The sequence below is a fragment of the Buteo buteo genome, chromosome Z (genome assembly GCF_964188355.1).
Source record: "Buteo buteo chromosome Z, bButBut1.hap1.1, whole genome shotgun sequence".
NCBI lineage: Eukaryota > Metazoa > Chordata > Aves > Accipitriformes > Accipitridae > Buteo > Buteo buteo.
The window spans coordinates 64,178,230-64,193,075 of NC_134204.1; the positions used below are offsets into that span (position 1 = coordinate 64,178,230).

General features: G+C 41.5%; 1 protein-coding gene across 4 annotated transcripts in view; it reads left to right on the forward strand.

The window, feature by feature from the left end:
• APC (APC regulator of Wnt signaling pathway) overlaps positions 1-14,846 on the forward strand; it is a 113,337-nt gene that overhangs the window by 18,837 nt on the left and 79,654 nt on the right. Inside the window, exon 1 of one of the 4 annotated variants that reach the window (XM_075021000.1) lies at positions 14,441-14,459. The exons of the other annotated variants lie outside the window; for them this stretch is intronic. The gene's annotated coding sequence lies outside the window, so the exon portion shown is untranslated. Of the gene's footprint in view, positions 1-14,440; positions 14,460-14,846 lie in introns of those variants that run through there. 4 annotated transcript variants of the gene reach the window in all.

Here is a 14,846-nt window from a genome sequence, read left to right on the forward strand (position 1 = left end):
GGGAGAATTAAATTCATCTCAGCCAGACCCAATACACCAGCTCTTTGTTTTCCTTCCAGCATACAGCTGTTGCCATCAGTGAAGACCTCTACTTCCGCATCAGGCAGGGGTTCATCCTGTAGGTCTGGTCTGCTGGAATACACTTGTTCAATAGTGGTTAGACAATCATGTTGCAATTAATTGGTTTCAGAGATTGGGGGCAAGGTGGGAATATTCAAAGTGGAGATCAAAGAAAGTGTGACATCATCTTGCTCCACTAACACAGCTTGATATTTAGCTAATCTACTTGGGGAAATCCAGTGATGCCCCTTATATTCAAGGAGGGATGATACAGCATGAGGTACAAACATGGTAATTGGTTGGCCCAGTGTCAGTTTTTGAGACTCTTCAGTCAAGGTTGTGGTCAGTGCTACTGCCCTCAAGCAAGCAGGCCAACCTTTGCTGATCTTACCCAATTGTTTGGAAAAGTATCCCACTGGTCTCTTTTCATTTCCCAATTTCTGTGTTAATATTCCCAGAGCCACCTGCTGTCTCTCATGTACATATAATTGAAAGGGTTTTCTTAAATTTGGTCGTCCCAAAGTGGGAGCTTCCATCAACTTTCTTTTAATTTCATCAAAACCTGTACAGCATTCTGCTGTCCATCCCAAGATTCCCTCAGGTCTTTTTAGAGCAGCATGTAACTGTTTGGCAATCAGTCTAAAACTAGGAATCCATAGCTGGCACTGTCTGGCCATTCCTAAAAATCCCTTCAATTGTTTCTTTCTTACTGGTTGGGCTCCTGGTTTTAGTTTGACTTTTACTGGAGCAGCATCCTTGGCTCATCTAGGTTTCTTGGAGGCCCATACCAGAAGTATTACAGCACCTAAAATTTCCTCTGGGATTCTGGTCTCTTCTTGTTTCTTTTCAGTCAATAGACACAACTGATCTCTCCATGCTGTCTCTTCAGGCATGCGTAGCAGAATAGACTTATCAAAAAATGTTAATTGTGCTTTCAGTTTACACAATAGGTCTTGTCCCAAAAATGGTAGGGGGCATTCTGGTTTATATAGAAATTCATGACTCAAAGTAGTATTTCCAACTGTACATTCCATAGGTTTTAAAAATGGCCTAAAAGCTCACTTTCCTGTGACCCCAACAATTGGCATATACATTTTACTTAAAGGCCCCTTACAGCTACTTAGTACCGAATGGGTTGTTCTGCTATCTATCAGGAGATCTATAACTTCGTTCCCCAGCTTTATGGGAACAAGGGGATTGGCTGGGGAAATCTCAATATTCTCCTCCTGTCCCCTTCACACAGTGTCAGATGTCCCTAGTGAATTAGGTTAGTACTTGATTCTGGCCCCCCTTTTCCTGAGGATTCAGCAAATAATTTTTCTTTCTGTGGCATTCCTTCCACATTTTCTTGATAGGACCCCACTGATTGCTTCCAGTTCAATAGATCTGAGGTAGCGAATGGGACATGCACAAATACTGACTGTCCCTCCACCCTCATTGCCTGTCTCAAAGGAGCTTGTATAATGGGATGCTGTCCCCTCATTCTCCCTGAGATTGGGCTAAAATTCTCACTCCCTGCTCTTGAGCTGGAATTGGACTGGTCTTCATCTTCACTCTCACTACTATCCTGTGATTTCCTTTTCTCATCTCTTCATTCTACATTTAACCGGATTCCCCTCTGGGACCAACATCTACACATCTTCAGCCTCCCCAGTGTCCTTAACACACCTCATTTTACATTCTTTTCCAAAACAATAATTCTTTTTCTTTTCCTTTCTGTTAATACTTTCTGCTAATACATTCCATCAGCATCATCCACCAACATTCTACATTTTTACATGTTTCATGATCACGTCTTAAAACAAAAACAAATCAACATATGCAACTTCACCCCATTTATCCATCCCTCTACAAAACAACATCAATTGTAAAATAATATTATAATTCAATGATCCATTCTCTGCCCTTTTTCTCCATCCTCCACTTAATACATCAGCCACCATTGTGCACAATAAGCTTTTAATTTATCTTTCTTTAGGGGATCCCCTCCAAACTTTTTCCAGTTTGTCAAGGTGCTTTCTAAGGGAGAACAAAGGGAAGTCTCCAGAGAAGTAGCATTGCCCATATCAGTACCAATTCTAACCCAGTGTTCCATACACCAAAATGAGGGGATGTCTCCCTTCATTACAAAACAACATGTAGAAATGAAATAATAACCAAGTGTTTCATACACCAAAATGAGGGATGTCTCTCTTTGTTACAAAAACAATGCGTAGGAATGAAATTATGCTATTGCTGCGTATCTTTTGATGCGTCTTACGCAGAGCCCAAATGGGACAAAATGTCCCCCCAAATGCTTGCTATTCCCCCAAAGACTTTTTTTCCCCTTTTCCCTTATTTATCTATCAGAAAATACCTCTCTTCCAATAGTGTTGCACTATTGGCGTTGCTTACCGCCTAACTGTAGGAGAGGAGCCAATAGAGTCCCTTAATAACAGGTCGGTGCATGCTAGAGTCCACTCGCTTCTCTCCTTCCCATCAGGTGCAGCAAGATGAACTGGGCAAGGCTGTCAGCACTGTCCCATCTTAGTGTAATACTGCTGTTGTCCCAAAAGTGGGGTCATTTACCTGGTGTGCGAAAGGCCAACGTGCACACAGAGCAGAGGTATTTTATTCCAATTCATGTTTGCGCAAAGATGGGAGCTAGGTGGTAATCCACAAAGCTAGCACACCTTATACCTGAACAGGCAAGCAATTTATACAGTTTAGTTTTACATATTTAGTTTCCAAAGTTCTTCCCCCAAACTCTTATTGGTAGTTGCTTATCTGCCACAGTTTCTATTGGGCTGAAGTTTTCCCCACTTCAGATTAAAGGTACAGTGTTCTTTTATTCTACAGCGCGTGCTCAGGGAGGGGTGGGGTGGGTAAGACTTTTTGGTCTTGAATTGAGTCGGTGGTCATGACCTCCCCCTGCTGCCTTTACCTTCCTCCAGTTACTGAAGATCTTTGCTGACTTCATGCCTATTAGCAAAGTTGAAGACCTTTGCTGACTTCATGCCTATTAGCAATTATGCAATTTTCAGTACCACCTGGGGTAGGATGCTCCCTTCTTACCAGTCTTTTAGTTCTTCTTCGGGGGCACAGTTGTTAGCAAGGCATGCATAGTTTGTACAGAGGGCATCCTGTTTCACAAGACCATTGTGGCCTTTTTAAGGTGGCTTAAGTACATCACTGCTACTGTCTATATATCTTTGCTTGTGCTGCTCATCTTAAATATCATTTTCTGTGGTTACTTGTTTTCAAAACACCATCCTATTATTGGATGTGTTTTGAAAACATAATAGAAAATTTTTTTTCTTGTTGCAGGGTCTTTTAGTACTCATATTGGTCTTGATGGTTGGTCACATGGGTCTAGAAGCTTGTTTAGATCAGCAATTTATCATGCCTTCATTTGTGAACTTTTTCTTGCAATTAAATGTTGACTACTAGTTGCCAAAGCTTTGAAACATTGCCAGAAGTCTGCTTAATGCCTTGTAAGGGCCTAAGGAAGTGGGTGACCTTCACTCTGCTCTTGCTTATGTAGTAAGAAATACCTTTCCTGTAGCTGATCCTAGTGCCTGATTTGAAATTTTAGTATCATGTTGCAACCTGCTTTTTGGTGAAAATGCTGGCCATTTTGTCATGTTGCTATGCAGCAAAAGCTTCAAATGGATAGGTAGGAGCTTCATTTTCATGACAAAGAGAAATCAGCTTCCATTCTGAAAGAGAAGTTTGTATTTTATCAGTCCTGCTGTAGTGCCCTTCCAGTGCCCATAAAACTTGGCCCAAGAAAGGAGTGTGTCTTTTCGTCATGTTTAGGAGTTCTTCGAGTAGAAAATTCCCATTTATGATGTGCAAAGCATAGGTCATAAAGGGCTAAGTAGCTGTGGTTCTTTTACTGTAGTAGAAGGGATACAAGACAGAAGTTGTTTTTTTGAACCCAGAACTACTTCTTTTGTTCGGGTTTTATTTTTTGTTAGGTTTTGTTTTGTTGGTTAGGCTTTTTTAGAATTCAGCTATGGGTGGGGGTGGTGGTGGAGATTTAGGTGTTTGAATTAGACATTCCGCAAAGGAAACACTGTACACGCCTTGAATAATGGGATTTCTGGAGCTAAATGCTTGCATTGTCTCACTGAGATTGTTTTCAACTTCTGTATTTTCTGCTCAGAAAGATGTGCATTCAAAATGTCTACTCTTTTTAAGCTGTTTCCCACAGAACTTGAGATCCAAGGGCTCATGTAAAGTCTCCTTGATTACTGTGTATTAGTCATTAAAGGCTTGGCTGTGGAATAAAATTTGGGTAAATTTGTTGGCTGTCAGCAGGTGCTATACACCAGGATCTAGACCAACAACAAAGAAAATGCTGATTATGTTAGAATTTACTTATTTGCTTACTTTTGGTATCAGAAGCCTCCTCGTCAGCAATTTTGGAGTAAAAGCTTTGGTGCCAGTAACCTTGACGTTATAATTGGCACCTACCACTGCCAAGAAGACAGCGTCAGCAGGCAGTGCAGAGATACATGAGATTCTGAGGTTAGCAAAACCTAATATATGGCCAAATTCCTTCCATATTGTTGCTTTTTAACACAAATCTAAATTGATTTTTTAATAATACCATGTAACAAAAATTTTGTTTATGGACTTTATCAATACTAGGATTAAGCACAACTCTGAATACTTCCTAATTCCCTTATATGTCTATTTCTTTAATCTTTCTTGGTACCAGTCTTCCTCCTCCCCTGTATTTCAGCAGAATGACTCTATTGGGATTTTGTTCCATGGTATTCAAATTGTTCAACTACAAGCCTTTCATTGTATAGGACTCTAATTTTAGCTCAGTCTAGTGGAGTGGTGACTCAAACCTCTGTAAAATTCCTATTTCCGCAAGAGCAGGAAAAAAACCCACAGAGTTCCTGCCACTTGCTCTAGTATTTTTCTACATTTTATATTTTGTTGTTATTTCAGTGGAAACTGCAGATCTAAATTAGAAATACAAGCTGAAAAGCAGCATTAGCTAATGTGTGTTTTCTTCTTTGGTTCTAAATGTAGCTTATTTGTTTATAGGTATTGTTATATATGTTCATAACTTCTTTAATATTCTGTATACTGAATATGACTTGGGGTAGAAATGCCAACATAGAATAATGGTACTTAATTCGCATGTGTAAATCTCTAAATATGGTTCAGAATGAGCTCCAAAAAGGTTTAAGATCAGGACTCAGCTTGGAATCAGTGAAACAGTTTTAATTCGATCAGATTTTTTTTTTTTTTTTCCCCCACTTGGATGTCATAATTGTATCCAGGCTACCAGGAAGCACAGAGTATGCCTGAGTACCAGTTCATACATGAATGTGGTTATTATATTTTTGTCTTAGAACATCCTTGCTAGTTTAACATGTGTACACTGTCAGTCTATGTCTTTGCGTTCAGTTAGATTCACTCCGCTGTTGTGTTAATGCATGCCAGTGCAATCAAGTAGCCAGAATATTATGAGACTTCTTGTTAGTTAATATAAGACTAATGGGATGTTTGAATTGGCATGGAATTAGGTCTCTGACAAAAGGTTTAGATGCCAGTCCAAGTGATGGCTTGCTAATTAAATGTCTAAATGTCATTGTTAAGACCTTGAGAACTAGACTTGATTCACAGAGCTTTTTTCCAAAAAATGTTTCAAGTGCTCGAAGCTGAAAAGAGTGAATTGAATGGAGAAATAGAGCTTGTCTTCCTCTAAAATGAGTGGATTTGTGTCTTGCTTTATTTGCATGAAAAAGTAGTTGTCTGTACATTACGGTCTTTATACTGTTCCAAATCTCTCTCTCAATTTTACTTGTGAGCAAGATGTCCAGGTCTTTTTTTTTTCTTCTTTTTTTTTTTTCCCTTTTTTTTTTTCTTTTTCCACAAGTAGTGCCCTGAATGATGTAAAGGTACTGAAAAGTCCATGTAACAGTCTAGTATGCATGCAGCAAGGAAGACCTGAAGCTAGTTGTAATGACAAAGCCTGGTTGTAATTCACTGTTTTGTAAGTCTCGGGTGTTTTAGAATGTTTTAACTTGTTCAGAGAATAATGGGAAAACGTCTACCTTCAACATACTGGGGTTAAGTTTTGCATTTACTCTCTGCCAATATATTAATTCTTGCCTTTAAAGTCAACTGCTCTGAATATAGATAGCGTAGGAATGTATGAATTTGTTACTTGCTCAATCAGTGTTTATTGCTTGAAAATTTTCTGACTTGTGACTTATAAGTGATGGAGTTTTTTACAAAGCCAAGTAATTGTTCTTGGGCTATTTTAGTTCACTGTTTGAAGGAGAATTGCTTATTTTATTAAACTCATACTCTTTTAAGTTTATTGCACCATTTGTAAACATGGATGGATAGTGCTTTTCATCATTCTTGCCTCTGTTCTGCATTTCCCAGGTTGTTATGTAATTATATTGCAGGAGTCTCTAGAAGCCTGGTAAGCATCAGAACTGCTTTGTGTTGGGCAAACCTCAAACCCATAAAAAGACGTGATTCTTGTTCTGAAGCAATTACATTGCTTATAGCCTGTGGTGTAGAATGTTACCAGGCATTTGAACTGGGGAATGAGATTTTCATAGGCTCACTACTAGCGCTTGCCAGCATTTAGTCTTGGGGAAAGGAAAGGTGATAAAGAGTAAATAAAAGAATATCAGGAAAGTATCAGGCAGGTGTGGACTAGAAAGCCCCTGCTCTTGTAACTTTCTTGTTTTCAGTGAAGTCATGCTATACAGCCTTTCATGGAAGTGCTTGAACTTGATGGAGTGGCCATGCTCTATCACATGACTGAAGCATAGGTGTACCCTTCTATGTGGCAGATGCACACCTGGTTCCAGTCAAGTCACTCAACCAGATGACTTCTGTCACATGCATGTTTGATCACATGAAGAATGAGTGCCATGACATGAATGTCACATGAAATTTCCAAGGGATAAGACATGTCACAAGATAGGGCAAAAAATTCAGGGAAAGTGGAAAAAGTAAGAAGTGAGACTGGGGAGCAATTCATTCATAATCTTAAGTAAGAAAATTTCAATTACTGCTGATTGTGTTTCTGGAGTTTTCTGTTCGTGTGACAGAAGGGTTTTTTGCCAATGACATGGGATGTCTTCTGTTTTTTCTTCCTTGTCAGAACAAGTAGTACCCACTGTGCAGACTTTTTCTTGCCACCTGGGGTAATTAGCTTGCAAACTTAACCCCTTTAGTGGTGTGGGAAATGCTTAAAATTCTTGTGATCTCAGTTTACCTTCATTTGCAGGCACTAAGTTTGCCACCATTGGAGTGGGGATTGTTTTTAAAAAACTCTGAGGAGTCTAAAATACCTTAGGATATTTTTCTCCTAATAATGAAGGTTTAGCATCCGTTTTTTTAGCAGTGACCTCTGTCAACCATAGTGTAACAAGAAACTGAATCTGATCGTGCATCTGCATGGACATTCATCCATTTGTCATGTATAGATGTGAATACTGTAAATTCTTATAGTTGATGCTAAATATTAAGAAGAAGCAAAATAGGGCTTTGTCTTGGAACTCGGGCCACTCTAAGTATTCTAGGTATGTGCTCAGTTTCTTCTACTAGGTTTGACCCTTACTTAGTCTTTGGGCAGCTGATGGGTGTGCAGCCTTGGGTAAAAAGGTAAAACAGAGCCAAGAGCTGTGCGACAGCTAAGGACAAAGTATTCTACGACAGAGCGCTTTGATTACAAAATATAGGTCTAGTGGTGACCAGGCAGATCCAGAGCCTGGCACTCTCCAAGAAACATTGGAAAACGTAAAATTCTTGGTCTTTGTTTAAACATTTAATATTTTTATACTCTGTGGCCCAGATGCGGAAAAGAGGAGAAATCTGTGTTAATTAATGAACAGTCTTCTAGGAAGAGCTTTTCCTCTGAAAAAATTTCCCCAGAGAATCCCTGAGGTACACTAGACAAGGGCTTTTATATGGAAGATGTTCAGCCTTCAATACTGGTAACAGATGACTGAAACGGCATTAAAGATGGGTTAGAAGGTGCAATTACAGTTTTCCAAAAGTGCTGAATAAGCCTTTACTTTGCTGGAGGTTTGGGATGAGTGGGTCGGCACATGCATGAATCAGTGGAGTAAACTAAACTATGCTTGAAAGTCAACTCTTTAGTTTATCTGGTCAGTGTGAATTCACTTTCTGCACATTACAGACAGGTGCTAAGTTTTCTAGCTCGCATCTTTAAAATCATCTTTCCAAATTTCTGTAAAAGTCCGCCCCTTTAGAGGATTGAGTGAGCACCATCCATTTCTGTTTTCTGCCTTTTTAGCTTTTTCATCTTTCTTTTATGTTGTTGCAACAGAGCTTTTAGGATAAGATTGTTTTTCCCTTTAAAAACCAGAAATCTTTGTGAAAATTAATGCCCAATGTTAATACTGGGTAAGATGAAGGTATCTGCGGTTAGCTGGGGAAAGCAAGAGCTGATGTAGGTATGTATTGAACTTCTCTGTTGCCTTTCATCTGAGGTACTGCACAGCATTGGTCTGACTTGCTGCCTCCTCATGTCCTACAGATGAGGCCCAGATTAAGTAACAACTTATTTTGTTATATTTGAACAGAAATATTTCTGATAAAGACTTGTACTCTAAATTAAAGTCCCTTAGAAATGAGGCCTAAAAACTGTCACGCTTTGACATAGTATTAAGAGGAGGTGGAAAAGAAAGGTAAATAAAAGGAAGGCTGAAAATATGATGTGCAGCTGGTTAGAAGGGAAAGAAAACACAAGGCATGGCTGAAGTAAGAAGTGGTAATTACAGTACACAGATAACAGTAAACTACTTTATAAGCCTGAAAGAGCTGCAGTAGGGGAAACAAAGCGATGCAATACTGGGATGCTCTGTTGCTTTTAATTAGAGGATGAGGAAACCATAGGTAGTGCCACACAAAGTTTGTCAGATGGGGTTTATTATGTAGCTGAGCTAGAAGAATAGGTAAACGGATTAATGGTTTGCTATGCAAACTCTTCCTGTTTGCATAGAACATATGTGACCAATACTACAGATTAGGCCATAGCTCTGTACTAGATCTAACAGATTTGAGAAAGGAAGCAGTCCTTCTCCTTGAAGCTTCATTTCTTTAAGTTGCAGCAAGAAACCTGCATGCAGATGGAAAAACTCAGTGAGAGGGAAGAAAGCAGTACTTCTGGACAAAACTAAGGAATTGGCAAACAATAGAGAGCATGAGATAGTGAAGGATTTAAAGAGCAGGTGATTGCTTTCTGTATGTCTGGCTTATTTATGAAGTAATTAAAAGGCATGCATTTTTCTGCTTTTCTCATTTAGCTTGTTTACATGACTTTCTGGTATTTAATTGACCCCTGTGAAAGACAGATCTTTTCATTGCTTCTGGAAAAATCTCAAGTTCAGGAATGTGTGTAGCACAACCTTCTGAAAAAAAAAAAAAAGTGGAATTTTAGTACATTAGTATAATAGAAAATCTTAACAGAACAACTTGATTTCTGGGCCTGTATTCTCCGTGCAGAAATTTTCTGTTTATTTTTGTAGGACTAGTGTCAGAAGAGTTGAGTGCATGTGGTCTGGATGATGCATTAGGAACAGTGACAGTTCTTTTCTCCATTCTTTCTGGATCTGCATGAGAAAGGTGGTCCTTTAGATTCTTGATCCTCAGGAAGCCTCTTTTTCTGATGATCTTTCTAATTCTCATAGTTGGAGGTCATCTGTATGGGGAAATACTATGCAACGTTTCTGAGAGGTTCCTGATGGACAAAGTAGGAATACAGCTTTTCGTGGTGAAAACACTGGCGTTACTGGTTATGGGAGCAGGTTATGAGTATTCCCAGTAAGTGTAGATACAAACTATCACTGATCCTAGTCACATGATAAGGACAAGGCTCAGAGGCAACAATACACAGTCTGTGTGTGGTAGTGAGAGGTGAAAGCAACTTCATAATTTCCAAGGAAATGAGTAGCAGAGAGCATGTTCAGCTTCATAGATTTTTTAAATAAGGTTGAAAGGCAGGAGACAATTTTGTTAATAAAATCTGTTTATAGCACCTTTCTAAAAGGTGCAGCCTGATGTAAGTCAATGTGTAAAACACTTGTAAGCAAAGTTCTGAAGGCAAGATCTCTTAAATTGGCAACACTACACTTCACGGTTGCGAGTAATACCAACCATAGAGCCTGGCAACAGAGAGAGAGAATTTAACTCATTATCCAACCCACTCACTGCCCAGAGTCTCTGAGGTAAGTAGTACTGTGCATGTACAATGACTAGTAATGAAATATCAATCACTTTCATTATATTAAATAGTTAAAAGCTGCTAGGGAGAAGGGTACTGCTGCAGAGGGTGAGGTTATGAAGGCACAGAAAACTGTCCCATTTATGAGCCAGTTATCTAAAACTAGAAAACCTCTTGCATTTGCTGTTGTAATAGTCTTGATTTTATGAAGCAAATAAATATTTTGAGGAATGTCCTTTATGTTTTTAAAAATGTGGATCTTAATCTGCTCAGAGCTTCTATTTAGCACTACTTAGTAGTGAGGGGGAAACAGGGTTATGACAATTTTAGTTGGTCTCAGACTGGATTTTTATAAATGCAATAAAAGGTTGGGAAATACTTAGTGCATGGATTACATAAAATATTCTAGGAAAAGATTGCCAGTTCCTTTTCTGGAGCCAAATTCCCATTAGGCTGTTTGAGAATGCTGTGCTGGGTAGACTGCAGGGATCTTGTCCAAAATAATAGAAGTAATTGTATTTTGAATACTGAAACTGAGCTGATATTTTTCAGTACTGAAATGTTGTGTCCCTGAGATTCGATGGCTTCCATGCAGAGATTTCGTTCTTTTGATAGATTTTAAAGGAGTTTTTATGTAATACAGAGCAGGTATTGGTAGATCTGTCATGGTAATGGTATCTTTCAAAAAATGAAAAAGCCATCTTGTTCCTTCTGCCAGATAGAAAGTAACTAACCAAAAATAAACTTAGTCTAAATAAGACTTTTCTCTGTACAATTCCTTTCTGTGTTTCATTTTTTTTCCTGAGAGCCTGACCTTTTTTATTCAAATACTGTTTCATTGGTATCAGTTCTATTAGCAGAATTCTGTACTGCACAGAGAAAGCAGTTTTGAAAGAAAAAAAGAGTATGTGTAGCAATACCATTCACCTGTTTGGCTGTATATCAATGTTTTAACACCACTGGAAGGTACAGTGTGAGAAAGGTCATGTTATTACTAATAACATGCTGTTTCTTAAACGGTATTTCACTTAATGTTCACTTACTTCAGAGGCAAGTGCATGTGACAGACACAAAACATAAGCTACCATTTTTATGAAATCATAACAGAATGGGCATTACTATAAGCAAGGAAGGGAAAGCTTTCTGCTTCCCACTCAACTGTCATCTTGGCAGAATGTATTAGAGAATTTGTGCTGCTGCTTATGGTCTGCTTGTTCTGCAAATAAATACGGGACCTCACACTATAGAGCAGTGAATCTAACATCGCTCATCAGCACTGAATTTATTCAAACTTATGCAGCTTGTGACTACCATGCTCAGAAAGGACTAAGCAGTTCCAGGACTAACAAGGATCTTTTCACAAAGTGAGAGCTATAGTTAGTTTTTCAGAGTTGCAGAAAATGTAGTATGATGTGTGTAAATGACTGGAATACATTATGTAGCCTTCAATCTTTGATATTCCCATTTTGGATTCTAGAAAATTAACTGTATGCATTGAGCTTAGTTTTTCACTTGGAAGTATTCAATTTAGTTTTAAAGTGTATAGGATTTCAGTTTCTCTGGCATTTTCTTTGGCATCAGTTGTCTGGTATTGTCTTTGCGCAGAGTACTCATTCCAGACTGCATTGCACTTGCAATTTCTGAACATGATTTAAAACCATTACTGGACCAACCTGATTGGTATGTAAGCCACAACTCATATTGCAACAACTTGCTAACTGGTAAGGTAGGTGTTGAGCTATGTCCATACTTATTTGACTATACACTTACGCTAATGTAAATAATTTTAGGACGGAGAGAGCTGCACAGTAAAAACTGGGAGCATTTTGCTTTGCTTTTCTGAGGGGAGGAGCAGTGGTGTATATCAGTACTACATCAGTAAGATACAAAGAAACATGTCTTTAGGTCTAATGCCTAGCTAAGTTCTAAACTTTAAACCTGTTAAGAGTCATGTGATAATTTGTTACAGCTGAGGGAATGTGAACTCAGTCTCTGTGAAATGAAATTGAGTGGATCAAAAACCAGAGGGATGTCAACTATTGCTGTAATTAATAGAAGCTTTGTAGCAAAAAATCATATAGCCTGAAACACTTACCTTTGAATACGGCCCACTAAACTTTTGTTTAAAATGGTGTGCCCTAACAGCTTAAGTGACAGAACCTCTATAGTTAGCCATACTGATGAAAGTCAAAAGAGGATTGTGTGTGATGCTATGCTGAAGGTAGCAGATGACATCATGATTAAAGAGATGTGTAACATTAAGATGTTTGGTGAAAGGTTATCTGGTAAAGAACATGTTTCCTGAGAGTGGAGTGTTGCCTTCTATGACTGGAAAAAAGAGCCATGAGAAAACTGCTGAAATTTGTAGTAGTATTTAAGTATTTGTGGTGTGATTGCTCACATGCATACACAGGTCTGTCATGCCTTTAATTTTGTCTGGTCCCAACCATGAGGTATCATGAGCCTGCTTTTTTCATACGAATCAAAGAAATGATTATAGGAAAAATGAAATTTCCTCAGGCACGTGAAGATACATGTTTTTAATGAGCTATCTATCCTTATGTCCACTTGTATAAGTGTGTAACTCCATAATTCATTTGAAGTGCCACAGGGAAGGGCATTCATTTGCTCTAGCTGAGAAACTGTTGCACTTTTTCAGATGTTTTCTGTCACACTATTCTGTTGAGATGGACTGCACTGCCCATAGATTCATTCTTGAATACTTCTAGAGGATTAAGAAGGCTTAATACTGTGCTGTTTCTACAAAGCTGCCTTTTATATTAGAGGTGGATTATTTTTTTTAAACAACATCCCCATAGTACCTGTTACCTAGTTAACCTTTTTTAAAAAGTGAAAATACAGACTACAAACTCAAACAGCTGAAATATGGCTTAATTTCTGCTGTCTCTTGTATTCAGTAGTGTGCTTCTGTAGGGTTTTAAGTCATCTTCATGAATACTTTGTAACATCCTTATCCTTGGAGAGAGATCAGTTCTGAAAGAAGATTCTAAAATAGTTTCATTGATTTGTTTGTTTACCTGTCTTTTGGACTTTTTCCAGCCCATCACTAAAACTGGTACTGACTGTTGTAATTTGGTATACCTTAAACATATACATTCTTGATCTGTTATTGAAGTAGCAAGTAGCGGTGACAACTTTATGTCTGAAAAGCACATGAAAACAGTGTTTTTACTGAACTGCAAATAGGTCTGAGATACCCTTGAAGGATACGCCTACAGGTCACCTTTTTCAGACTCAGTGTCTATATGTGCTTTAAAAGTTAGATGAACTGTTTTGATTCTAATACACGCAGAACCTCATTTCATTTTCATGTAAAAGCAAAGTATTTGCCCTTATATAAATGCAAACGATCGTACTCCGACACGGTCTTTAGTCCTTGTGTACTTTTATTGAAAGGAGAACGAACGATCATCATCACAACTGAGCCGTGCCGATGCCTGCGAGCCGATGTCTGCAGGCTGCGTCAGGTCTCCTGCCCAGGGCTGTGCAGAGTACTGGCGCTCGAACGTACCGCTGCGCCTGCTTCTGCGTCGGGAAGAAGGTCCTGCTGCCCGCTCGGCGGTTCAAAACCTACCCAGCAGCTGGCACCGCACGTAAGCCTGTGTGCACGGACAGAAATCGCAGGCTCTGCTGTACGTCATGCGTGCGCAGCAGGTGGCAAGAGGCCGGGGACGGCTCAGGCCGTGGGCCGTGTGCGCCGGCGGGGACGGCCGCAGGGCCGTCCAGCCAGGAGCGCGGCGCCCGAGCTCGCCTCGCCTCGCCGCCTTCCCGTTAACTTCCCGGCCCCGGGCCTCGCCTGCCGCGGAAGAGCGCTCGGCCCCTCCGGGCGGCGGTGGGGCGCGGGGCAGCCCGCCGCAGCGGCGCCCCGCCGCCGCGGGCCGCGCCGGTGCCGAGAGCCGCAGCTCCCGGTCGGGCCGCCGGCGCGGCTCCGCCTGCGGTGGTGACGCGGGGCGGGGCGGGGGCGCAGCTGTTCGCCGCGGAGGGGGCGGGCGCATCCTCAGGGGCGCGCCGCCCCATTGGCCGCGCCGCCGCGCCGGGCCGCACGTGACCGGTGGGGCAGTATTGGCCGCGGCGCTGGCGCAGCCGGTGGGCGCGGGCGGGGCCGGCCGGGCCGGGTCGGGCGCGGGCGGCGGGATGGAGGCGCAGCGGCCGCGGCCATGGGGTGAGTGCGGCGGCGGCAGCTCCGCGGGGCCGCCGCACCCGGGCGGCAGCGGCAGGCGCGGCGGGGCGGCGCGGCTCCCTGTGACAGGGAGGCGACGGCGCCGCCAGGAAGGGAGAAGAAAGAGGCTTTTGTGGCCAAAAAAGCTTCCCCCCCCCCCCCCCCCCGAAACCCACCCCACCGGGCTGCGAGAAAGGGCTGTCGGCGCGGAGCGGGGGGGGGGGAACCCCGCGCCCGGGGAGACGGGCGGGGAGCCACTGCGGGCGGCACGGAGCCCCAGCCCGCCGCGCCGGCGAGGGGCACAAAGCCGCCGCGAAGCCCCGGTGCGGCCGTGCGCCCCGCAGCGCGGGCTCCGGGGCTGGGAGGAGGAGAAGGGAGGGGGGGCGGGCA